Genomic DNA, 27,684 nt, shown 5'->3' with positions numbered 1-27,684 from the left:
CCCAGGGCGATCAGGGTGAGCTCTATGGAAGGCGCGGACCAAATCAGTCGCATGAACATCGGAGGCGACCACCCAGGAATTATCCTCCTGACCATAACCCTTCCACTTAACCAAATACTGGAGTTTGCGTCTGGAAACACGAGAATCCAAGATCTTTTCAACAACATACTCCAATTCTCCCTCCACCAGCACCGGAGCAGGAGGCTCAACCGAAGGAACAACGGGCACCTCATACCTCCGCAACAATGACCGATGGAACACATTATGAATAGCAAACGATGCTGGGAGATCCAAACGAAAAGATACAGGGTTAAGAATCTCCGAGATCCTATAAGGACCGATGAACCGAGGCTTGAACTTAGGAGAAGAGACCTTCATAGGGACAAAACGAGAAGACAACCACACCAAATCCCCAACAAGAAGTCGGGGACCCACGCGGCGACGGCGATTAGCAAACTGCTGAGTCTTCTCCTGAGATAACTTCAAATTGTCCACCACCTGATTCCAAATCTGATGTAGCCTGTCCACCACCACGTCCACTCCAGGACAATCCGAAGGCTCCACCTGACCAGAGGAAAAACGAGGATGAAACCCCGAATTACAAAAAAAAGGAGAGACCAACGTGGCCGAACTAGCCCGATTATTAAGAGCAAATTCGGCCAGTGGCAAAAAAGCAACCCAGTCATCTTGATCAGCAGAAACAAAACACCTCAAATAAGTTTCCAAGGTCTGATTAGTTCGCTCCGTCTGGCCATTCGTCTGAGGATGGAATGCAGACGAGAAAGACAAATCAATGCCCATCTTGGCACAAAACGTCCGCCAAAATCTAGACACAAACTGGGATCCCCTGTCAGAAACGATATTCTCCGGAATCCCATGCAAACGAACCACGTTCTGAAAAAATAAAGGGACCAACTCAGAGGAGGAAGGCAACTTAGGCAAGGGCACCAAATGAACCATCTTAGAAAAGCGGTCACACACAACCCAGATAACGGACATTTTCTGTGAAACCGGGAGATCAGAAATAAAATCCATGGAAATGTGCGTCCAAGGCCTCTTCGGGATGGGCAAGGATAACAACAACCCACTGGCCCGAGAACAGCAAGGCTTAGCTCGAGCACACACTTCACAAGACTGCACAAAGGTACGCACATCCCTAGACAAGGAAGGCCACCAAAAAGACCTGGCCACCAAGTCTCTAGTACCAAATATTCCAGGATGACCAGCCAACACAGAAGAATGGACCTCGGAGATGACTCTACTGGTCCAATCATCCGGAACAAACAGTCTTTCTGGTGGACAACGATCCGGTTTATCCACCTGAAACTCCTGCAATGCACGTCGCAAGTCTGGGGATACGGCGGACAATATTACCCCATCCCTAAGGATACCAGTAGGCCCAGAGTCTCCAGGAGAGTCAGGCACAAAACTCCTGGAAAGAGCATCTGCCTTCACATTCTTTGAACCTGGCAGGTATGAAACCACGAAATTGAAACGAGAAAAAAACAACGACCAACGAGCCTGTCTAGGATTCAAACGCCTGGCAGACTCAAGGTAAATGAGATTCTTGTGATCAGTCAAGACCACCACACGATGTTTAGCACCCTCAAGCCAATGACGCCACTCCTCAAATGCCCACTTCATGGCCAAAAGCTCCCGATTACCCACATCATAATTGCGCTCGGCGGGCGAGAATTTTCTAGAGAAGAATGCACATGGCTTCATCACCGAGCCATTAGAACTTCTCTGTGACAAAACCGCCCCCGCTCCAATCTCGGAAGCATCAACCTCAACCTGAAAAGGAAGTGAAACATCTGGTTGACACAACACAGGAGCAGAAGAAAACCGGCGCTTAAGTTCCTGAAAGGCCTCCACGGCCGCAGGAGACCAATCAGCAACATCAGCACCCTTTTTAGTCAAATCAGTCAAAGGTTTAACAATACTGGAAAAATTAGCAATGAACCGACGATAAAAATTAGCAAACCCCAAGAACTTCTGAAGGCTCTTAACAGATGTAGGTTGTGTCCAGTCACAAATCGCCTGAACCTTGACGGGATCCATCTCAATAGTAGAAGGAGAAAAAATGTACCCCAAAAAAGAAATCTTCTGGACTCCGAAGAGACACTTTGAGCCCTTCACAAACAGAGAATTGGCCCGCAGAACCTGAAACACCTTCCTGACCTGTAGAACATGAGACTCCCAGTCATCAGAAAACACCAAAATATCATCCAAATACACAATCATAAACTTATCCAGATATTCACGGAAAATATTGTGCATAAAGGACTGAAAGACTGACGGAGCATTGGAGAGTCCAAAAGGCATTACCAAATACTCAAAATGGCCCTCAGGCGTATTAAATGCGGTTTTCCACTCATCACCCTGTTTTATCCGCACCAGATTATACACACCGCGAAGATCTATTTTAGTGAACCACCTAGCCCCCTTAATGCGAGCAAACAAATCAGTCAATAATGGCAATGGATACTGATACTTGACTGTAATCTTATTCAGAAGGCGATAATCTATACAAGGCCTCAGGGAACCATCTTTTTTTGCCACAAAAAAAAAACCTTCTCCCAGAGGGGACGAAGATGGACGAATATGTCCCTTTTCCAAGGACTCCTTAATATAATTCCGCATAGCAGTATGCTCTGGCAGTGACAGATTAAATAAACGACCCTTAGGGAACTTACTGCCAGGAATCAATTCTATAGCACAGTCACAATCTCTATGCGGAGGGAGCGAATTGAGCTTAGGCTCCTCAAAAACATCCCTATAGTCAGACAAAAACGCAGGGATCTCAGAAGGAGTAGATGAAGCGATTGAAATCGGAGGTGCATCATCATGAACCCCCTGACATCCCCAGCTTAACACAGACATTGTTTTCCAGTCCAGGACAGGATTATGAGTTTGTAACCATGGCAGACCAAGCACTAGTACATCATGTAAATTATAAAGTACAAGGAAGCGAATCACCTCCTGATGAACGGGAGTCATGCGCATGGTCACTTGTGTCCAATACTGCGGTTTATTCATAGCCAATGGTGTAGAGTCAATTCCCTTCAGAGGAATAGGAACTTCCAGAGGTTCCAGACTAAAACCGCAGCGTTTAGCAAATGACCAATCCATAAGACTCAGGGCAGCGCCCGAATCCACATAGGCATCGACGGAAATGGAAGACAGTGAAAAAATCAGAGTCACAGACAAAATGAACTTAGGCTGCAGAGTACCAATGGCAAAAGATTTATCAACCCTTTTTGTGCGTTTAAAGCATGCTGATATAACATGAGCTGAATCACCACAATAGAAACACAATCCATTTTTCCGCCTATAATTTTGCCGTTCACTTCTGGACTGAATTCTATCACATTGCATAGTCTCAGGTGCCTGTTCAGAAGACACCGCCAACTGGTGCACGGGTTTGCGCTCCCGTAAACGCCGATCAATCTGAATGGCCATAGCCATAGACTCATTCAGACCTGTAGGCGTAGGGAACCCCACCATAATATCCTTAATGGCCTCAGAAAGACCATTTCTGAAGTTTGCAGCCAGGGCGCACTCATTCCACTGAGTAAGCACCGACCATTTCCGAAACTTCTGACAATATATCTCCGCTTCATCATGCCCCTGAGAGAGGGCTAATAAAGCCTTTTCAGCCTGAATCTCCAGGTTAGGTTCCTCATAGAGCAATCCCAATGCCAGAAAAAACGCATCCACACTGAGCAATGCAGGATCCCCTGGTGCCAATGCAAATGCCCAATTCTGAGGGTCGCCCCGCAGGAAAGATATTACAATCTTGACCTGTTGAGCAGGGTCTCCAGAGGAGCGAGATTTTAAAGAAAGAAACAATTTACAATTGTTCCTGAAATTCAGGAAGGTAGATCTATCTCCAGAAAAGAACTCTGGAATAGGAATTCTAGGTTCAGACATGGGAGTGTGAACAACAAAATCCTGTATGTTTTGAACTTTTGCCGCGAGATTACTCAGGCTGGAAGCCAAACTCTGGACATCCATGTTAAACAGCTAAGATCAGAGCCATTCAAGGGTTAAGAGGAGGTAAGAAGCAGCTAGACAGCAATTAAGGGCTAGGCAGCAAAACTCTGAAGGGAAAAAAAAAAAAAAAAAAATTTTCCCTTAAACACTTCTCTTTCTCCTGCTTCAGCCCAAACAATTAACACTTTGTGGGCCGGCTATACTGTCATGAATCCCAATGGCTAGGGATAGCACAGGATAAGCAAAGTACAAATATATTACGGACGAGCTCTAGGGTGATGGAACCTGGGCTGACCGCTGCCCTACGCCTGACAAACGCAACTAGAGATAGCCAGGGAGCGTGCCTACGTTGGTTCTAGACGCCACGCACCAGCCTAAGAGCTAACTAGCACTGCAGAGAAAATAAAGACCTCACTTGCCTCCAGCGGAATGAACCCCAAAAGATATAGTTGCCCCCCACATGTATTGACGGTGAAATGAGAGGAAGGCACACACATAGAGATGATATATATAGTTTTAGCAAATTGAGGCCCGCTGTAAACTAGAAAGCAGAACGATACAAAAGGGGACTGAGCGGTCAGCAAAAAACCCTAATCAAAAAAACCATCCTGAGATTACAAGAACCCATGTGCCAACTCATGGCACATGGGGAGAACCTCAGTCCACTAGAGCTACCAGCTAGCATAGAGACATAATAAGCAAGCTGGACAAAAAACCAAACAACTGAAAATCAGCACTTAGCTTATCCTGAAAGATCTGGGAGCAGGTAGGCAGGAACCAAACAGAGCACATCTGAATACATTGATAGCCGGCAAGGGAAATGACAGAAAGGCCAGGTAAAATAGGAAACACCCAGCCACTGATGGACAGGTGGAAACCAAAGGCCGCAACCCACCAAAGTCACCCAGTACCAGCAGTAACCACCAGAGGGAGCCCACAAACAGAATCCACAACAGACAGACTGGTACAGAGGGGAGAGGGCCCTGTCCTTGCGGACTTGCATTCTATGGGATAGTGGGGAAGAGACAGAAGGTAGGGGTGAGGCGGTTGCTCTGGCGGTGGTGAGGCGGCGGCTCTGGTGGCGGTGAGGTGGCGCTTTCCTGAAGAGATGGGTTTTCAGGTTCCGTCTGAAGGATCCGAGGGTGGTGGATAATCGGACGTGTTGAGGCGTGGAATTCCAGCGGATGGGGGATATTCGGAAGAAATCTTGGAGGCGGTTGTGTGAGGAACAAATAAGTGTGGAGGAGAGTAGGAGGTCTTGGGATGAACGAAGATTACGTGAGGGAAGATATTGGGAGATTAGTTCAGAGATATAGGGAGGGGACAGGTTGTGGATGGCTTTGTAGATCAGTGTTAGTAGTTTGAACTGGATTCGTTGGGAAATTGGGAGCCAGTGGAGGGATTTGCAGAGGGGAGAAGCAGGGGAGTAGCAAGGACAGAGGTGGATTAGCCGAGCAGCAGAGTTGAGGACAGACTGGAGTGGTGCAAGAGAGTTAGCGGGGAGGCCACAAAGGAGGGTGTTGCAGTAATCGAGGCGGGAGATGATGAGGGCATGCACAAGAGTTTTGGTAGGTTGTGGGCTGAGGAAGGAACGGATTCTGGCAATATTTTTGAGTTGGAGGCGACAGGAGGTGGCAAGAGCTTACTATAGGCATATATGTGAACCTCTTCTTATTATCACAGGCACTTTGGGCTTAATGTACATGCTTATGACCTGCGAGTCCACTCATTTAGGGACTTTCATTGTCTGTTTACCTTTTTTGGCCTTCGCTTTGAATATAACAATGTTTTAACAATTTTGCTAATAAATATGATTCTTTTATTACTACATCTTGGTTTTTCAGTGTATTTTTCTCTATATGTTTTACTTGCTCCATTGCACTGAGCCTTTTCCATACTTAATCTCCCCTTTGTGGGCATGCGTGTCTATACCACCTGACACTGTGTTTTGTTACCCATATATATAAACACCTATAAATAGCGAATTTAATTACGTCTAAGCAATATTAATCATACACACCAAAAAGGGATGCTAGACTGTACTAATAATGTAATGTCAACTTTATTAAAGAACAGGTAAAACCGAATACATAAAAAATGAGACACCACAGAGAACAGACACAACTGGAAGGGATGGCTGGAAAATAAGTGGCTAACATAGAACAACTACCTCCCAATACGATATCAAAGCAGATAGTAATAGCACTCAACCAGTTCCAAAATATAACTACCAATATGGTGACTGAAAAAGTGCAACAGTGCAATCAATCAGACAATAAATTAATAAATATTCACAAATGTGAGGTAATACCAAGTGGTATACTATATATTATATATTATAAGAAGTATGTAAAAAGCATCAGTCAGCATATCAGAAAGTATATCATACATACATTAGTAAATGTATGTATGATATACTTTCCGATATGCTGACTGATGCTTTTTACATACTTCTTATAATTGGGGTACCTGAGCCGAATTGGGGTACCTGAGTCTTACCAAAGAAGTCATTCTGAAGGCTCACCATTCGTCCGTACTGTATAAATACATACCAATTTCATCACAAACTTTAGTCCAAAAAAGAATGAATGTAATTAAAGTAGGATGTGTATATGTTCTGCATAGTTGATGCCTTCTAAATATGGTTCTGGAGAAGGATGTTGTCAATAGCATGGATGGCAAGAAGAACAAACAAATCAGTTTTGGAACAAATCAAGCCAGACATGTCACTCGAAGCAAGGATCACCAATCTACGACTTGTCTACTTTGGACACATGAAATGAAGAGGGAAATCACTGGAGAAGGACATCATGACCAGCAATCTGATGGCTTGATACTATCAAGATAACGATGAAGAAGACCCTGGTGGCCTACCTAGGCTTGTACAAGATCTACCTACAGATCGTTCATCTATCAAGTTGCCATGGATCGAGATTGAGCCGAAGGCTGTTAAATAAATTAGTTGGAGCATTGACCCTTTTATTGGGTTGTCCACCATTGGAGACAATTTTTTTCTTACTTAATTGCATGTAGTTGGAGTAAAAATCCTTCTTGAACTTGGGTTTTATTAATATGTTTGCCTTCTACAGCCTCTATGTTGCACTGTCTATTGCTGGCTGTAATATATGTTAGCTGAGAATCCATCAGTGAGCATGCCGTTATGACATTCTGTCATGGAGTTTGCAACTTTTTTATCTGACTTTAATTCTTGGCTCCTTTTATATGATTTATGACCACAGACCACATCAAATTTGGACACGCAGGGAAATAAAGAGCCTGAAAAAGCCAAATGGTGAAAAATTTTAAACACAACTAAATTTCAGAATTATTTTTAGCCCCTAATATATGCATTTAGGTGTAAAAAAAAACCCTTTAAATTATTTCTTCTGGTGAGCTCAAGCATGCGAAAACTAATAATAAGTGTTTGGTCACTATACACAATTTACACATAAATTGCCAACACTTCTGAGGATTTAAGCCCAATCCCCGGCTCTTCCAAGAAAACCCTAAATCCATCCATATTTATAGACACCTCTCCCCTTTTGGCCTGGGAGTCCCAGAAAATCTGGGACAGTTGGCAACCAAGAGTACATAATGGTTGGGTGGCGTAGATTTTGTAACAGGACCCAAGAGCTTCAAACTACACGTCACATAATCGCATTTTTCGATTTCCCATATGTGGATTATTTCGCAATCTATTAATTGCTGAGGCTAATCCAGCGCTTCTGGATCTCCTCACATCTGATTGTGCAGCTTGTTTCTTGGACAGCTCGGCCTCTCCATAGAAAATACAGTCAATCATAGGACAGATTAGCAGGTGATCAGCCAAATCTTGGCAATTGCCTCCTCTCAGTTGGACCCGGATCAGTTTGACAATGTAATAAAAGGAAGATTCCAACAGAATGAAGCCAAAGTTTACACAAGTGAATCCTGAAATTCATTCTTCCTTGTCATGCCTAATTGGTTTCTTTAAGGAAATCTCCTACTTTTTTTTAAAGTTATGGTCGATTAAGAAGGAGTAATTATCTTGGATTAAGGTAATAAATAGGGGTAAACTGCTTCCTTCCGCTCTGCATGAACATTTCTTATTTGGAAACACTCGTTCCTGATGTGGATTCTTCTTGTTTCTACTTTTTGAGTAGTTACCGTTGCTGCTATGTGAAAATGTTAAGTGTATGCGATAATGTAGAAAATTTCTCATTTATTTTTTATAAAGAGGTGGACATTTAAAAATCACCACCTGCTTCTCTTCTAACTGCTCTATATAATAAAAAAAACTGTAAAAAAGATAATACAAAATAGTATTAAAAATTCAAAATTAAAAAACAAATGTGACGATACAGATAAAAAAGTGAACAATCAGAATAATGAGCAAGTGTTGAATGAAATCCTGACATAAGAATGTCAGAATTTTAATCCATGTCTGTCACCAGAATTAACTATATGACGATTATGTAGTTATTAATAAATTATTATTATTATTTCTTATTATTACATTAGCAATATTAAAGAAGCATTCCTTCCATCAGCCCTCTTCTTAAGTTTTTATCCTCATAATATATTGCAGTTAACATATTATACAGCACTGTGCACTTACAATTGCTCATTTTGCCTTTCTACGCTGCTAATTCTTCTCTTTTCTCTGCTCTATGTAGAAACAGGAAGTTTGTTGTCCCTTCCTTTATCATCCCCCTCTTCAACTCCTGACCTAGCTGCTCCGCACCTCCCCCTGCCAGGGACTTTTGCAGTGACTTATGAGTCATGCAGGGATAATTGACCTCTTGATTCTACATAGAGCTTAGAAGGATTCAGCTCGTCAGTTACTAATCATGTGATGTCATAGAACTAATGGAAAACTATTAGCAGGGAGAAAGGCAAAAGGAGCAATTGTAAGGTCACAGTGCTATATAATATGATGACTGCAATATATTAAGAGAATAACAACTTTGATGGAAGGAGGAGTGTTTCTTTAAAAATGTCTCTTGGACCTGGTGAAGCTGGTGCACTTATTTTGAAAATTTCAAAATGTCTGAATAGCTGTATAATTCGCCACAAAAGATTTCTTGTTGATATTAACCCTTTCACAAGACGGGCAATTTTTCAATTTTTTTGTTTTCCTTTTTTCCTCCCCTTCTTCCTACAGCCAAATTCTGAAATTGTTTATTGGGAATTGTTTTTATGCTGCACATTGTGTGGTAAAACTTACATCGAAATATGAGTCTACTTATCAGTACGATTATGGTGATACTAAACTTGTCCAGGTTTATTATTATCTTAATGGTGAAAAATTCAACTTTGAAAAAAAAAATATATTTTTCAATTGATGGAGCCGTGTGACAACTTATTTTTTGGTGAGCCAACTTTTTTATTGATACCATTTTGGATAGATGCGATGTGATGTGAGCCCCTTAATGACAAGCACAGAGGTCTTCAATAGACCCCCAGCTGTCATAACAACCCATAGGTGACCCACAGTCATATCTTGGGCATGACGATGGGCACATTGAGCCACGCACCACCATGTCAGCGAGATGTTAATGCTACTGTCAGAGATTAGCAACAGTATTTAACAGGTCAACAGTTGCAGAGCGCTGTCTGCTGCCCTTAGAGGCAAGTCCTTGCTGTAACACATTACCTGCCGCGTATGGGACGGGCTCATCCCATGAGTTGGCTCCATATACCTGCTACCGACATGTACAGCAGATGTTATTAAGGGGTTAAGGTGAGTATTTTATGTCCAGATAGTCTCGCAAATTACTAATTTTAATATCAAGCTTCACAACTTTCAAAGGGGATTATACAGCCATTCTGGCACACCTTTATAGAGTAAGTACACCCGCCTCAACGTGTCTCAGAGATCTATGGTTGTGTGAAAAAGTGTTTGCCACCTTCCTGATTTCCTATTATTTTGAATGTTTGTCACACTTACGGTAAATGTTTCCGCTCACCAAGCATATTTAAATAGACAATGATAACACAAGTAAGCACAAAATGTAGTTTTTAAATCAAGGTCTTTATTATTAAAGGAAAAAGAAATCCAAACCTACAGGATCCTGTCTGAAAAAGTGAAAGCAGTCCTCCCTACCTTAAAATAAAAATTAACTGTGGTTTATCACATCTTTGGGAAGCTGAGTTCAAATTATCTAACCTAGTTCTCAATCAAGAAATCATTTAAATAGGACCAGCCTGACAAGGTAAAAGATCTCCATAAGCTAGACATTATGCTGCGATCCAAATAAATTCTGGAGCAAATGAGAAGCAAAGTAATTGAAATCTATCAGTCTAGAAAAGGTTATAAAGCCATTTCTAAAGCTCTGGGACTCCAGTGAGCCACAGTGAGAGCCATTATACACAAATAGTGAATACATGAAACAATGGTGAGCCTTCCCTGGAGGTGCTGGACAACCAAAATTATCCCAAGAGCGCAGCAATGACTCATCCAAGAGGTCACAAAAGGCCCCACACCAACATCCAAAGCACGGCAGGCCTCACGTGCCTAAGTTAAGGTCAGTGTTTATGACTCCACCATAAGATAGAAAAGAGGCTGCATGGCACTCCTCTGAAGGTGGGTCCACCATAAGATAGAGACTGGGCAAAAAATGGCCTGCAAGGTAAAGTTCAAAGATGAAAACCACTTTTGAGCAATAAGAACATAAAGGCTTGTCTCAATCTTGCCAGAAAACATCTTAATGAACCCCAAGACTTTTGGGAGAATACTCTGTGGACTTACGAGATAAAAGCTGAACTTTTTTAAAGTTGTATGTCCCATTACATCTGGCATAGAAGTAACACAGCATTTCAGAAAAGGAACATCATATCAACAGTAAAATATGGTGGTGGCAGAGTGATGTTCTGGGGCTGTTTTGTTGCTTCAGGACCTGGAAGACTTGTTGTGGTAAATGGAACCATGAATTCTGCTGTCTATCAAAAAATACTGAAGGACAATGTCCGGCTATCTGTTCGTGACCTCAAGTTGAAGCACACTTGGTTTATGCAGCGGGATAATGGTCCAAAACACACTTGCAAGTACACCGTTGAATGGCTTTGGATTGGCCTAGTCAAAGCCTTGACCTTAATGCGATTGAGATGCTGTGGCATGACCTTTAAAAAGGTGTCTCATGCTCAAAAACCATCCAATGTGACTGAATTAAAGCAATTCTACAAAGATGAGTGGCCAAAATTCCTCCAGATCGTTGTAAAAGACTAATTGCCAGTTATTGCAAAGCTTGATTTCAGTTGTTGCTGCTAAGGATGGCTCAACCAGTTATTATAGGGGCAGTCATTTTTTCACACAGGGCCCTATAGGTTTGGATTTCTTTTTAAAGACCTTCTTTTAAAATCTGCAGTTTGTGCTTAATTATGTTTTCTTTGTCGAATATCTAAATTTGTTTGGTGATCTGAAACATTTAAGTGTGACAAACATGTGGAAGAATAGGAAATCAGGAAGGGGGCAAACACTTTTTCACACAAATATATTTAAAAATGTATGCTGTTTGTATGGTAAAATCTGATGAACAGATACGGTAAGGCAAAAGTCTCTGGAGAACCATGGACAAAAACTCCATATTCAGCTACAATATACTCCTCCCCTTGAGAAAGCATTCTGCAAAACGCGCATGGGGGCGTTTGTGGTCCCGTGGATGGGCACTTCATACTGATATGGGTATGTTTTAGATCCTGTCCATGATATTTTGTTTTGCACTATTGGCACTCTTGGCACTTTATGACCTGATATATTAAGTATTTGCAAATCATTATCACTTTCAGGAGAGATTTTTGTAACATAGTTTTGTACTAACCCATAACCCGTTACCTTTCCACTCTAATGTGTGGTTTTCTTGAGTATATTCTTTTCCTCTTACCTAAGTCTGTCATTTAATATTTTTATGAATTTTGTGTTATATTTTTCAATAAAATGTATATATTTTTACCTTATACCTCCTTGTGAGTGGTGTGTTCAGATACTTGTTATTCAGTTTTTCTGGTTAGGAATTCTCAACACACCCCTGGTGTAGTTATACTTTGGAAATCACTATTATGGTGAAGGTTCCTCTATAATTAATATATCTTTGGACATGTTTGTAGTATTAACAAAACAAAATTTCAAAAACTTTCTGTAAAACAGCTCCGGTAATATTTTATATTAGCTCTTACTTATCAGTTAAGAGGTGTAAATGAAGACACTCCACTCATGGTCTTTCTAGCATCTATATAATGTTGGCAGCAGACAGGTAAAAGCAGGGCAGTGAGACTGGGTCTCATTTTGACCTTTTAATTTAGGTTAAAGTCAATGGAGTAACATAAAAAAGTGTTAAAAAATTAAAAAAAATATAACAAAATTTATTTCAATATGACAAAAATGTTACATTGCAATAAATGAAAAAAAATTCAGCCAAATTCACAGATTGCACCAACATTCCCAGACGGTAGAGAACAACGAACATGAACTCTATGATAGGGGTGAATGAGGCTCACCAGGAGATGTCTGGCTATATACTATAAAACTGCTGCAATTTTGGAAAACAAATAAAAGTCATTTTTCCAGTTGCAGTTCTTTGGAATTCTGTGTGTAAGAATTCCATGTTGTCAAGGAAGGAAAAAGAATATTTTGCCAAAAAACTCAGCGTAAGGGAGAGACAGACAAAGGGTCTTTTACAGAAGGGATTCTCCATCTTGGAGAACTTGCAACATCTTAGACTTAGAAGAAGTCAGAAATCTTGTTTCTTTGAAACCCTATGGCCATTGACCTGCAGTATGTGATGACTCCGGATTTCTTTTTGCAGTGGTAAAATGGTTTTTGTGGCTTCGCAGACTGTGGGACGCATATGCATTTCGTAAGCCAAAGCCATAAGTGGATCAAAAAGGAGGAGATAATATAAAGGAATGGCTAATATGTTTCCTTCTTGTTGGATCTAGATTTGGATAACAAGAGGTGCACCAAAAAATGTCCATAGCCAAAAACTTCACATAAGTCTACTGGTCTAATAAAAAAAATAAAACAAACAAACATACCTCAAGGTCAATTTTAGGGAGGCCAGGTATTCTCAGCAGATGGAACGGTGATTATAAGTGGAGAGAACATCTATATTTATCACTTGGAGAACACCAGAAGACATTGGTGGGCTGTCGGAACTTGTGGTGGAGCTGACAATCCACTCAAATGTCAGTATTTGTTGTTTTGATTAAGTAGAGATGAGAAAATCTTTTGAAATTCTAATTATCCAGATGAACTGATTTTTCCCCAGATGGATATCCAAAGCCTCTAATTGGCCTAAAATACATGTGCAACACTCTTAGGTCTCCTAGAACTGTATTGAACACTTTCAATCTGATTAATTCTAAGACAGCCATAGTAATGTCCAAATGACCTCAAAATACATGGCTATGGGTAAACAGATGTTTGTCACTGCTGTGCTGGCGTAAACAATCTGTAATGTTTATTCAGTCCCTCCTGATTGGTTGCACTTTATCATGTGATTTGACAGCTGGAAGTCTTTATTGGGAAGCCCACATGGTCACATCTGAGGTCATCTGATCCTTTTTTGGCTCATGTAATCTTCTGGTTTGTGGAAAATGGCAGTGGGCTTTTTTGGGGGTAAATTTGTGTGAATCGAATTGTAAATTTTTCAAATTTACAGGGCTCAGAAATTTTCTAAAAATTCAACTTTTTTCTCGAAACTGTTCTTCCAGGCTCTGCCTTTGTAGTCAGCGCTGATCAGCAGCGAGCAGATCTTTATGGGACTAAGTCCTGCTTTTCCCATACTGGGCATGCCCATGGGACTACCTCCCATTGAAGATTGGGGGTCACATGCGCAGGTCCTGAAGCGGTTCCTGTTGGACCACTCGGAAGGTCCTTGAGTGCTAAAACTATAAAAGGTTGGCATGGCTGCACGGCACTAGTATCAAACCCATGTTATGGGCTCAGCGCCAGTGTGGTCATGGTTGTATGTGGTCAGGGTTTGGCTGAAATAAGCCCCTAGAATACCAGCACCTCCAGTGAGGAGTTTTTGTGTATGTGGATTCAGGGCTGGAATATTGCCATTAGAATTCTGGCTCCACCGGAGAGGAGTTGCTTGTGTGCTATTCTGACTGCATGACCACTGATGGCTCTATTAGGTAGCTGTGATCTCCTGTTGTTAGGGGTCCAGTTCCCGCCTCTGCACAGGGGGAATCTCGAGCCAAATCTGCTGTGGTCTCCCATTCTTCTCCAGCCACGGTGAAGCCTGCTCAGCGGAGACGTCAGTCCCAGCGTCTGGCTCAGGCAGATACTCTGCGTCTAGCTAGTGCTGTTCTTCCAGGCTCTGCCATTATAGCTAGTACTGGTCAGCAGCGAGAACTCATTTCTGGGACTAAGTTCTGCTTTCTCCCTTCTGAGCATGCCCAAAGGAAGACCTCTCATTGGGGGTCAGGAGTCACACGCTCAGGTCCTGAAGCAACTCTCATTGGTCCTCTAGGAAGGTCCTGAAGTTGCTGCAACTATAAAAGGTTCACATGGCCGCACGGCCATTCGCTAGTATCAATCTTTGTCATGAGCTTTGCACCAGTGTGGTCATGTATGCTTGTGGTCAGGGCCCAGCTGAAATAAGCCACTAGAATACCGGCACCTCCGGTGAGGAATTGTTTGTGTGCTTCTCTGACTGCATGACCACTGACTGCTATCAGCTCAGCAGTTAGCTGTGTACTCCTGTGAGCTTAACAGGACACAGTGCTTTTCTATCACGGTGACTCTGTGAAGTAACAGAGCTCGCATATACCACCATATAGTACCATTTGCTAGCAGTAGGTTCTCCTCCTGCACTGTGGACCCCGGGCTGTGAAAGCACCAATAATAACTTCTATATTTACTCAGTGCGTTCCTGTTGTGAATTTACTTTTTGGCTCCCTCTAGTGGCTACTAGTGATTTGACTCTGGGTTTGTCAGTCATTCCTTTTATGCTCACCTGGGTCGTTAGGTCAGGGGTGTTGCTATATAAGCTCCCTGGACCTTCAGTTCAATGCCTGGCAACGTTGATATCAGAGCTAATCTGTAGTGCTTTTGTCCACTGATCCTGGTTCCTGCTTGATTAAGCTAAGTCTGCTTTTTTGCTTTTTGCAATTCGTTATTGTTTGCATTTTTTGTCCAGCTTGTATATTATCTGTATCCTGACCTTGCTGGAAGCTCTAGGGCGGCTGGTGTTCTCCCCCCGGGCCGTTAGACGGTTCGGGGGTTCTTGAATCTCCAGCGTGGATTTTTGATAGGGTTTTTGTTGACCATATAAGTTATCTTACTATATTCTGCTATTAGTAAGTGGGCCTCTCTGTGCTAAACCTAGTTCATCTCTGTGTTTGTCATTTCCTCTTACCTCACCGTTATTATTTGTGGGGGGCTTGTATCCTACTTTTGGGGTCCTTTCTCTGGAGGCAAGAGAGGTCTTTGTTTTCCTCTTCTAGGGGTAGTTAGCTCTCCGGCTGGCGCGAGACATCTAGCGACCAACGTAGGCATGTTCCCCGGCTACTTCTAGGGTTGGCGTTAGGAGTAGATATATGGTCAACCCAGTTACCACTGCCCTATGAGCTGGATTTTTGTACTTTGCAGACTTGCTGATATCTCTGAGACCCTCGCCATTGGGGTCATAACAGTTTGCCAGGCCAGTACTAAATGTTAAATGCATTGCAGAAGTGGGATTATAAGAAAGAAAGTTCTGAGTTTTTTTTTTCTCTCTCTCATTTTTTTTTTTTTTTTTTTTCTTTTCCCCTTTACCTTTGAGTGGCTTGTGATTGCTGCAGACATGAATGTCCAGACCTTGATTACAAGTGTGGACCAGCTTGCTGCTCGTGTGCAGGGCATACAAGATTATGTTACCAGAAATCCTATGTCAGAACCTAAGATACCGATTCCTGAACTGTTTTCCGGAGACCGATTTAAGTTTAGAAATTTCAGGAATAATTGTAAATTGTTTTTGTCCCTGAGACCCTGTTCCTCTGGAGACTCCGCTCAGCAAGTGAAAATTGTTATTTCTTTTTTACGGGGCGACCCTCAGGATTGGGCTTTCTCGCTAGCGCCAGGAGATCCGGCATTGGCTGATATTGATGCGTTTTTTCTGGCGCTCGGTTTGCTTTATGAGGAACCCAATCTTGAGATTCAGGCAGAAAAAGCCTTGCTGGCTATGTCTCAGGGCCAGGACGAGGCTGAGGTGTATTGCCAAAAATTTCGGAAATGGTCCGTGCTGACCCAGTGGAACGAGTGTGCATTGGCTGCAAATTTTAGAAAAGGCCTTTCTGAAGCCATTAAGAATGTGATGGTGGGTTTTCCCATTCCCACAGGTCTGAATGATTCCATGGCCCTGGCGATTCAAATTGACCGGCGGTTGCGGGAGCGCAAAACCGCAAATTCCCTCATGGTGTTATCTGAACAGGCACCTGATTTAATGCAATGTGATAGAATCCTGACTAGAAATGAGCGGAAAATTCATAGACGCCAGAATGGCTTGTGTTACTACTGTGGTGATTCTACACATGTTATCTCAGCATGCTCTAAGCGTCTTACTAAGGTTGTTAGTCCTGTCGCCATTGGTAATTTGCAACCTAAGTTCATTCTATCTGTAACTTTGATTTGCTCACTGTCATCGTATCCTGTCGTGGCGTTTGTAGATTCAGGTGCTGCCCTGAGTCTTATGGATCTGTCATTTGCCAAGCGTTGCGGTTTTGTTCTTGAGCCATTAGAAAATCCTATCCCTCTTAGGGGTATTGACGCTACGCCATTGGCAGAAAATAAGCCGCAGTTTTGGACACAGGTTACCATGTGCATGACTCCTGAACATCGGGAGGTGATACGTTTTCTTGTTCTGCATAAGATGCATGATTTGGTTGTTTTGGGGTTGCCATGGTTACAGACCCATAATCCAGTCTTGGACTGGAAGGCAATGTCAGTGTCAAGTTGGGGCTGTCATGGAATTCATGGAGATTCCCTGCCCGTGTCTATTGCTACTTCTACGCCTTCGGAAGTTCCGGCGTATTTGTCTGATTATCAGGATGTCTTCAGCGAGTCTAGGTCAAGTGCATTGCCTCCTCATAGGGAATGTGACTGTGCAATAGATTTGATTCCAGGCAGTAAGTTTCCTAAGGGAAGACTGTTTAATCTGTCGGTACCTGAACATACCGCGATGCGTTCATATATCAAGGAGTCTCTGGAGAAGGGGCATATCCGTCCTTCTTCTTCCCCTCTTGGTGCGGGATTCTTTTTTGTGGCTAAAAAGGACGGATCTTTGAGGCCTTGTATTGACTATCGGCTTTTGAATAAGATCACTGTCAAATTTCAGTATCCTTTGCCGTTGTTGTCAGACTTGTTTGCCCGGATTAAAGGTGCCAAGTGGTTCACCAAGATAGACCTTCGTGGTGCGTACAACCTTGTGCGCATTAAGCAAGGAGATGAATGGAAAACCGCATTCAATACGCCCGAAGGTCATTTTGAGTACTTGGTGATGCCATTTGGGCTCTCTAATGCACCTTCAGTTTTTCAGTCCTTTATGCATGACATTTTCCGGAAGTATCTGGATAAATTTTTGATCGTTTATCTGGATGATATTCTGGTTTTTTCTGATGATTGGGACTCGCATGTGGAACAGGTCAGGATGGTTTTCAAGATTTTGCGTGAAAATTCTTTGTTTGTTAAAGGCTCAAAGTGTCTCTTTGGTGTACAGAAGGTTCCCTTTTTAGGGTTCATTTTTTCCCCTTCTGCTGTGGAGATGGACCCAGTCAAGGTTCGAGCTATTCATGATTGGACTCAACCCTCGTCAGTTAAGAGTCTTCAGAAGTTCTTGGGTTTTGCTAACTTCTACCGTCGTTTTATCGCAAATTTTTCTAGCGTTGTTAAACCGTTGACGGATATGACCAAGAAAGGCTCTGATGTGGCTAACTGGGCTCCTGCTGCCGTGGAGGCTTTCCAGGAGTTGAAGCGCCGGTTTACTTCAGCGCCTGTTTTGTGCCAGCCTGATGTCTCACTTCCCTTTCAGGTTGAAGTGGATGCTTCGGAGATTGGGGCAGGGGCCGTTTTGTCGCAGAGAGGCCCTGGTTGCTCTACTATGAGACCTTGTGCCTTTTTCTCTAGGAAGTTTTCGCCGGCAGAGCGAAATTATGATGTGGGCAATCGGGAGTTGTTGGCCATGAAGTGGGCATTTGAGGAGTGGCGTCATTGGCTCGAGGGTGCTAAGCATCGTGTGGTGGTCTTGACTGATCACAAAAATCTGATGTACCTCGAGTCTGCTAAATGCCTGAATCCTAGACAGGCCCGCTGGTCATTGTTTTTCTCCCGTTTTGTCTTTGTGGTTTCGTATTTACCAGGTTCTAAGAATGTGAAGGCCGATGCTCTGTCTAGGAGCTTTGTGCCTGATGCTCCTGGAGTCGCTGAACCTGTGGGTATTCTTAAGGAAGGAGTTATCCTGTCAGCTATTTCTCCAGATCTGCGACGTGTGTTGCAGAGATTTCAGGCTGGTAGGCCTGACTCTTGTCCACCTGACAGATTGTTTGTGCCTGCTAAATGGACCAGCAGAGTCATTTCCGAGGTTCATTCCTCAGTGTTGGCAGGGCACCCGGGAATTTTTGGCACCAGAGATCTGGTGGCCAGGTCCTTTTGGTGGCCTTCTTTGTCAAGAGTTGTGCAGTCCTGTGGTACTTGTGCTCGAGCTAAGCCTTGCTGTTCTCGTGCCAGCGGGTTGCTCTTGCCCTTGCCTGTCCCGAAGAGACCTTGGACTCACATCTCTATGGATTTCATTTCGGATCTTCCGGTGTCTCAGGGCATGTCTGTCATCTGGGTGATATGTGATCGTTTCTCCAAGATGGTCCATCTGGTTCCTTTGCCCAAACTGCCTTCCTCTTCTGATCTGGTTCCTGTGTTCTTCCAGAACGTGGTTCGTTTGCACGGCATTCCTGAGAATATTGTGTCGGACAGAGGATCCCAGTTTGTTTCCAGGTTCTGGCGATCCTTTTGTGGTAGGATGGGCATAGATTTGTCGTTTTCGTCCGCTTTTCATCCACAGACTAACGGACAAACGGAACGAACTAATCAGACTCTGGAGGCGTATTTGAGGTGTTTTGTCTCTTCTGATCAGGATGATTGGGTGACCTTCTTGCCGTTGGCTGAATTTGCCCTTAATAATCGGGCTAGTTCTGCCACCTTGGTTTCGCCATTTTTCTGCAACTCTGGTTTCCACCCTCGTTTTTCCTCGGGACATGTGGAGCCTTCTGACTGTCCTGGGGTGGATTCTGTGGTGGATAGGTTGCAGCGGATCTGGAATCATGTGGTGGACAACTTGAAGTTGTCACAGGAGAAGGCTCAGCGTTTTGCCAACCGCCGCCGCGGTGTGGGTCCCCGACTTCGTGTTGGGGATTTGGTATGGCTGTCTTCTCGATTTGTTCCTATGAAGGTCTCCTCTCCCAAATTTAAGCCTCGATTCATTGGTCCTTACAAGATATTGGAGATCCTTAATCCTGTATCCTTTCGCCTGGATCTTCCGGTGTCGTTTGCCATTCACAACGTATTTCATAGGTCCTTGTTGCGGCGGTACGTTGTGCCTGTGGTTCCTTCTGCTGAGCCTCCTGCTCCGGTGTTGGTTGAGGGCGAGTTGGAGTACGTGGTGGAGAAGATCTTAGATTCTCGTCTCTCCAGGCGGAGGCTTCAGTACCTGGTCAAGTGGAAGGGCTATGGTCAGGAGGATAATTCCTGGGTGGTCGCCTCTGATGTGCATGCGGCCGATTTAGTTCGTGCCTTTCACGACGCTCATCCTGATCGCCCTGGTGGTCTTGGTGAGGGTTCGGTGACCCCTCACTAAGGGGGGGGTACTGTTGTGAATTTACTTTTTGGCTCCCTCTAGTGGCTACTAGTGATTTGACTCTGGGTTTGTCAGTCATTCTTTTAAGGCTCACCTGGGTCGTTAGGTCAGGGGTGTTGCTATATAAGCTCCCTGGACCTTCAGTTCAATGCCTGGCAACGTTGATATCAGAGCTAATCTGTAGTGCTTTTGTCCACTGATCCTGGTTCCTGCTTGATTAAGCTAAGTCTGCTTTTTTGCTTTTTGCAATTCGTTATTGTTTGCATTTTTTGTCCAGCTTGTATATTATCTGTATCCTGACCTTGCTGGAAGCTCTAGGGCGGCTGGTGTTCTCCCCCCGGGCCGTTAGACGGTTCGGGGGTTCTTGAATCTCCAGCGTGGATTTTTGATAGGGTTTTTGTTGACCATATAAGTTATCTTACTATATTCTGCTATTAGTAAGTGGGCCTCTCTGTGCTAAACCTAGTTCATCTCTGTGTTTGTCATTTCCTCTTACCTCACCGTTATTATTTGTGGGGGGCTTGTATCCTACTTTTGGGGTCCTTTCTCTGTAGGCAAGAGAGGTCTTTGTTTTCCTCTTCTAGGGGTAGTTAGCTCTCCGGCTGGCGCGAGACATCTAGCGACCAACGTAGGCATGTTCCCCGGCTACTTCTAGGGTTGGCGTTAGGAGTAGATATATGGTCAACCCAGTTACCACTGCCCTATGAGCTGGATTTTTGTACTTTGCAGACTTGCTGATATCTCTGAGACCCTCGCCATTGGGGTCATAACACGTTCCGCCAGACCTAACACCTGTGAGGTTAACAGGGCACAGCGTTCTCTTTTCGTAGTGAATCTGTGAGGTAACAGAGTTCGCTTATACCGCCATATAGTACCGCCTGTTACTAGCAGCAGGTTTCTCTCCTGCACGGTGGACCCCAGGTTGCAAACGCACCTACTGTCTCATATATATATTCGGTGCGTTCCACCAACTCTAACACACAATATGCTAGTATTAAAGATCTCAGCTCTTTTCCGCTATAACCCCAAAATTGTCCTCCTGATTTCTTGCAATCTCTTTGAACAAAACATCCACCCTTAAAAAGGTTTTTCTATCACTTTTAGTGGGAATCTGGTTGATGAACCCCAGCTATGCTTAGAAATAATGGCCAGTATTTGGCCTCATTGGTCACATGAGTGCATGTGAGGTTGGGGGCTATGCACATCTTCATGTGGTGACTTACACTGGGGGTCAGACGGGGCCACATGACACAGTTTGATGGCCCTTCCTACATGACCCAACGAATGAGGCCATTCGCTTACATCAATGCCATAAGAACCAGCGTGTAATGATTATAAGGGATAACTCAGGACTCTCTTTGCATGGAACAAGACAACTACAGGACACAGTTTATAAGTGGTAAAGTCTATATTACCACACGGTGATTCAAACAGGTGCAGAGAGAAACTCAAGTCCACAACACTTGGAGTAAATATTAAATGCAGCTTAGCAGTCTATAGGAAACTTCAGAGGAAAATGCAATCACACAGAAAGTCTATGAAGCACAATTATTCTTGAGGATACTTGACACGAATAAGTCCTTGGTAGTCCAAACACAGATAGATATGCTTATAAGGCAGTTCAAATAATATCTTAGCACAACCAGGGAGGCCTGGGTAAAAGTCTCAGGTTTAAGCAGAGCAGCAACAGCTTACATGTCCAGCAAATGCAGATCTAAACAAACACAAGCAGCCAGATGGAGGATTACTGGAAACCGATGTATGCAGCAGAAACTCAGAGCTGAGTAGCAGGATCTCCACACAGGTTCACAGGAGCAGGTGCAAAGCCAGGAAGTCATCAGGAGCTGGATGCAAGGCAGAATACTCTAGCACAGACTAAAGGATGGGGTGGAGTTACATAGCAGGAAGACACAGTGCACATGAGACCAAAGACGCCATCTTGGAAGAGGGCAGTAATGCACAAAAGGTAATCAAAATGTTCATAGTCCTGACATTACTCCCTCCTTAGAAGCGGCCTCAGGATGTTCCTGGACCTGGTTTCTCACGGAATCTTTGATGAAAACGAGAGATCTTCTGTTGGGCATTGATGTTTTCCACAGGTTCCCAAGAGTCTTCCTCAGGGGGATATCCCTGCCATCTTATAAGATATTGGAGCCAATTCCTGCGAATCCTGGAATCAATAATTTCCTCCACCACAAATTGTTCTTGCTCATCAATCACCACAGGCTGCGGAGGTGGCACAACACATTCCTGGAAGGTATTAGGAGATACAGGCTTTAGTAAAGATACATGAAAAACTGGATGTACCTTCATAGTCCTAGGCAGCTTCAGACGGCAGGCCACAGAGCTCACAATACCGTTGATCTTGAAAGGGCCAATGAATTTCTGTCCAAGTTTTTGTGAAGGAACGTTTAACTTCAGATTCTTAGTTGCTAACCACACGGAATCTCCTACCTTGAACATGGGTGCAGGTTTACAGAATCTATCAGCCAATCTCTTATAACGTTCTTAAGCCGTGGTCAGGGATTCCTTCAGAACCTCAAGATTTTGCCTCATCTCAGTCAGCCTTTCCTCAACTGCTGGAACCGGAGAATTAATCGGAGACCTAGGTAAGATACATGGATGATAACCCAGATTGGCAAAGAAAGGAGTGAACTTAGTGGAGGCGCTCTGAGAATTGTTGTATGAAAATTTGGCTAATGGCAGTAATTCCAACCAAAAAGTCTTACATAGCAAATAGATAATGGCTGCACTCAATTTTACTCTATTAACACAGGAGAAAAACGAGTCATCTTAAGCCTGGATATATGAAAAAATATCCTTTATTGCAAGATCCAGATAAATCTTACTTTAGAGCACAAATGTGCAATACAATGCATAAATACACTAGGTAACTGAACAGTGATTGTAGTGGTGCAACCCATGGACCGAAACATATACTGGGACACAAAATTTAAAAAGGTAACAGCGCAAAAAAGGCTATCCAGTGACTGCCAACAAAAAGAAAGGCTCAACACAGATGCAGCACATCGCAGGGTTTAATACTATGTTACATGGCTAAATTGCCACAGTAAATACCGTCATTATGTGCCACATAAGTACCAATACTAGCTGTAAGAATAAAGATAAATGTCCTAATTACCCATATGTAAAAAGGTGTCCAAGCCAGGTCCCGGTCCCGTACCCCAACGCACGTTTCGCGTTCGTGTATGCCGCTTCCTCAATTTTACTGTGCTAAAGCAAGAAAATGTGCAATACATGAAATGTGAATAGCATAATGGCTTGGGAAATTTACGAAAAAACACATGAGATTCTTAGCACAAGATTTGGCCAAAAGTTGTGAGCCCATCCACCAAACATCAAGGTAATCTCAAAACGGATGGATACCTGAGCTAACTGCCTAGTGTGAACACTTACCTATGGCTAATAACATGGTAAAGCCTGCTTTTATAGGAAGCTCAGAACCGACTGTGTCTGGATGTAATTAAAATCACAGCATGGTGAAGGGCGGGGCGTTCAAGTCAGAAAAAATAGTACATAGTAAATATAAGAAAACTGACTGAACAGCCATCTAGTCTGAACTGGTGCATAATCAAAAAGTCTTACATAGCAAATAGATAATGGCTGCACTCAATTTTACTGTGCTAAAGCAAGAAAATGTGCAATACATGAATAACCAAGTTCACTATATCCTTAGCTGAGGGGAGGCCGGTGCATGGAACAAAATGAGCGGCTTTAGTCAGGCGATCAACTACTACCATGATCGTATTCATGCCCCCCCCCGATGTAGGCAGCTCCACAATAAAGTCCATTGATATAGACCCCCAAGGTCGGGACGGAACAGGTAATGGTTGCAGGAGACCCGTAGGTGCCACACGAGGAGTCCTGTAATGAGCACATACCTCGCAAGAGAGAACATAGTCCTTAGTATCCTTCAGGCAAGTTGGCCACCAGAAAAATCGGCTTAGGAACTTTTGTGTCTTCTGTACCCCCCTGTGACCAGCCAACTTGGAGTCATGTGCCAACTTGACGATCTGCAGACGGACAACCTCAGGGACGTAGATAAGTCGATCTATGAACCACATGCCACCCTTAAAGACAAGATTAATATCAACAGGTGGGTTGGCCAGAAATACATCACTGTCATAAGCCTCCCTGCACTCCTTCCACAAGTCCTGATCGTGGATAACCCCAATGAAATTGGCATCAGATAGAATGGTCTTGGACGGGGCTCCAGGTACAGAATCCACAGCATGGATTCGGGATAAAGCATCAGCCTTCCCATTACGAGAACCTGGACGGTACGAGATAACAAAATTAAATTGATTTAAAAATAAATTCCAATGAGCCTGATGAGGAGAAAGACATCTAGCGGATCTGAGGAACTCTAAATTGCGATGGTCATTAAGCACTACGATCTGTTTTGCAGCTCCTTGCAGATGATGCCTCCATTCCTTGAAAGCCGCAATAATAGCCAGCAATTCCTTGTCTCCCACATCGTAATTCTTCTCTGCTGAGGTTAGTCTACGGGAAAAGAAAGCACAAGGATGTAGCAGACCTTTCTCTCCATTTCTTTGGGAGAGAATAGCCCCCAAGGCATTATCAGAAGCGTCCACCTCCACAATGAAAGAAAGTGTTGGATCTGGGTGTATCAACAGCGGTGCTGAGGTGAAACAGATCTTAAGCCGATCAAAAGCTTCTTGAACCTGTGATGACCACTTAAAGGGCTTTTCCTTCTTTGTCAAGGAAGTAATGGGACGGACAATATCAGAAAAATTTTGAATGAAGCGTCTGTAGAAATTTGCAAAACCAATAAAACGTTGGACCTCCTTAACGTTCTTGGGTACCGGCCAGTCAAGGATAGCCTGAATCTTACCAGATTCCATGTTCTGCCCCTGGGGAGAGATGATATAACCTAAGAACTGTATCTCAGAACGATGGAACTCGCATTTCTCCGGCTTGATATGCAGATGGTTCTCTTTCAGACATCTTAAAACAGCTTTGACATGTTCTTCATGTTCCTGTAGAGAGTCAGAAAAGATTAGAATATCGTCCAAATAGATCACCACAAACTGGTCCAACAAATCTCTGAAAATGTCATTAGCAAGGTGTTGAAATGTTGCAGGGGCATTACAAAGCCCGAAGGGCATCACGAGATATTCAAAGTGTCCATACCGGCATCGGAATGCTGTCTTCCACTCATCCCCTGGACGAATATGCACCAAATTATAAGCCCCACAAAGATTCAGTTTAGAGAACACCTTAGCATGGCAAACTCTTTCCAGTAATTCGAGAATCAGAGGCAAAGGGTAACGATTCCGTACGGTTACCTTATTGAGCTCTCAATAGTCCACACAGGGTCTCAGGGACCCATCCTTCTTCTTTACAAAATATAGGTGCCCCTGCTGGTGAAGAAGAAGGACGTATGAAGCCTTTGGCCAGATTTTCATCAATATACTCCTTTAAGGCTTGAAGCTCAGGTGCCGCTAAAGGGTATACGTTACCAAAAGGAATAGCTGCCCCAGGAAGCAGCTCAATGGCACAGTCATAATGCCTGTGTGGAGGAAGCTGATCTGCATTCTTCTTGTCACAGATGTCAGAGAACTCTTTATATGCTGAAGGTAAAGAAAATACCTGTACCGATGGTTCCGTAGCTGTGGACTCGGGGACAGCTTCAGTTAATGCTGAGTTGCTCCTTTTTGGAAAGATAATCTCCTTGGTCTCCCAGATGATAGTTGGATTCTGAGTACGCAGCCAAGAGATGCCTAAAATCACAGGAAAATGAGGAGAAGAAATTAACAAGAAAGAGAGTTGCTCTTGATGATTAGGCTCCAACAAAATCTCAAGGGGTGCGGTCTCCTGATCCACAGGCCCGGAGATTAAAGGTGACCCATCCACTGTTTCCATGGTAATTGGAGAGGCTCTTTGCTGAATTTCATACCATGTTCCTTGGCAAATGCGATATCCATAAAATTGCCACCTGCACCAGAGTCAATCACAGCTGCACTGGAAATCCAATGTCCTGTACACAGGATCTTAATTGGGAGAGAACAGTGAGAGTTCTTTTCATTTAGCTCCTTGGCTGGTGAAGTCATAGAAAGTGAATGGAATATAGCGTTTAAAGGCAGGCCACATTCAGAGATGTCAGATTCATCATCATAGTTGTCATACTCCCCTACTGCTGCTAGCACCTTGTTAGGCCGCTTGGGACAGTTGATTAGAAAGTGGTCAGACTGGCCGCAGTAGAAACATAGACTTTCTCGAAGGCGATGCTCCCGGCGCTCATTACTCTCGCGCCTCTGAACAGAATCAATTTGCATGGGCACCTCCTCTACCTCTCAAGATGTTTTACCTGCAGGCTCTTTGGAAGGAAGGGAAAAGTTAGAAATACTGTTATATGCAGCAAACTTCTGTCTACGCTCAGTAAGGCGAATGTCAATGCGCACACAATGCTGTATAAATGTTTCTAGCTCTTGTGGTGATTCAGAGCGAGCTAATTCATCCTTTACAATGCTAGACAGACCCCTTTTAAAAATAGGTAATTGTGCATAACTGTCCCAATTGGTATCTACCGCTAATCTCCTGAATTCAGTAGCATACTCAATAACAGAACGTTTAGCCTGGTGTAAATACAATAAAGCAGATTTAGCAGTTGCACGGCAATTAGGGTAATCAAACATTAATGCCATAGCGGCCAAAAAATCGTCCAAATTATTTAACCGCGGGTCACGAGACTCAATCATTGGATTCACCCAGGCGAGCGCTCGTGTGGTCAGCAGCATTATTACACACAATACTTTGGATCTATGATTAGGAAAACGGTCAGCATGCACATCAAAATATAGCATACATTGATTCACAAAGCCACGAAATTTGTCGCGATCAACATTAAATCTGAATGGGGGCAACTTAGGTGGGCTAGCTGGTGGCGGTTGCCCAGATGGTAAAGTTGCTTGTGCAGCCATTTGCGTGCTTATGTCCTGAAAAGCCCGTCCATACTGGGACTCTATGCCAGCAAGTTTGTTTTCCTGGGCTGACATGCGGGTGCTTAAGTCCTGCAAAGTTTGTCCAAACACTTGTTGATTGTGTTCAAAGCTTCCAAACTTCTTTTGAAGACCTTCCACATCTTTCTGCAGTTATCTAATTATGGAGAACACCTGCTCTAGTCTGCTTTCTGCAGTCATTGTTCCAGCAGTCTCCTCTTTTGAGGCTAGATTATCATGTAATGATTATAAGGGATAACTCAGGAGACTCTTTGCATGGAACAAGACAACTACAGGACACAGTTTATAAGTGGTAAAGTCTATATTATCACATGGTGATTCAAACAGGTGCAGAGAGAAACTCAAGTCCACAACACTTGGAGTAAATATTAAATGCAGCTTAGCAGTCTATAGGAAACTTCAGAGGAAAATGCAATCACACAGAAAGTCTATGAAGCACAATTATTCTTAAGGATACTTGACACGAATAAGTCCTTGGTAGTCCAAACACAGATAGATATGCTTATAAGGCAGTTCAAATAATATCTTAGCACAACCAGGGAGGCCTGGGTAAAAGTCTCAGGTTTAAGCAGAGTAGCAACAGCTTACATGTCCAGCAAATGCAGATGGAAACAAACACAAGCAGCCAGATGGAGGATTACTGGAAACCGATGTATGCAGCAGAAACTCAGAGCTGAGTAGCAGGATCTCCACACAGGTTCACAGGGGCAGGTGCAGGTGCAAAGCCAGGGAGTCATCAGGAGCTGGATGCAAGGCAGAATACTCTAGCACAGACTAAAGGCTGGGGTGGAGTTATATAGCAGGAAGACACAGTGCACATGAGACCAAAGATGCCATCTTGGAAAAGGGCAGTAATGCACAAAAGGTAATCAAAATGT

This window comes from Ranitomeya variabilis, chromosome 6, assembly GCF_051348905.1.
Source record: "Ranitomeya variabilis isolate aRanVar5 chromosome 6, aRanVar5.hap1, whole genome shotgun sequence".
Classification (NCBI taxonomy): domain Eukaryota; kingdom Metazoa; phylum Chordata; class Amphibia; order Anura; family Dendrobatidae; genus Ranitomeya; species Ranitomeya variabilis.
Note: the sequence above shows the minus strand (reverse complement) of the source record.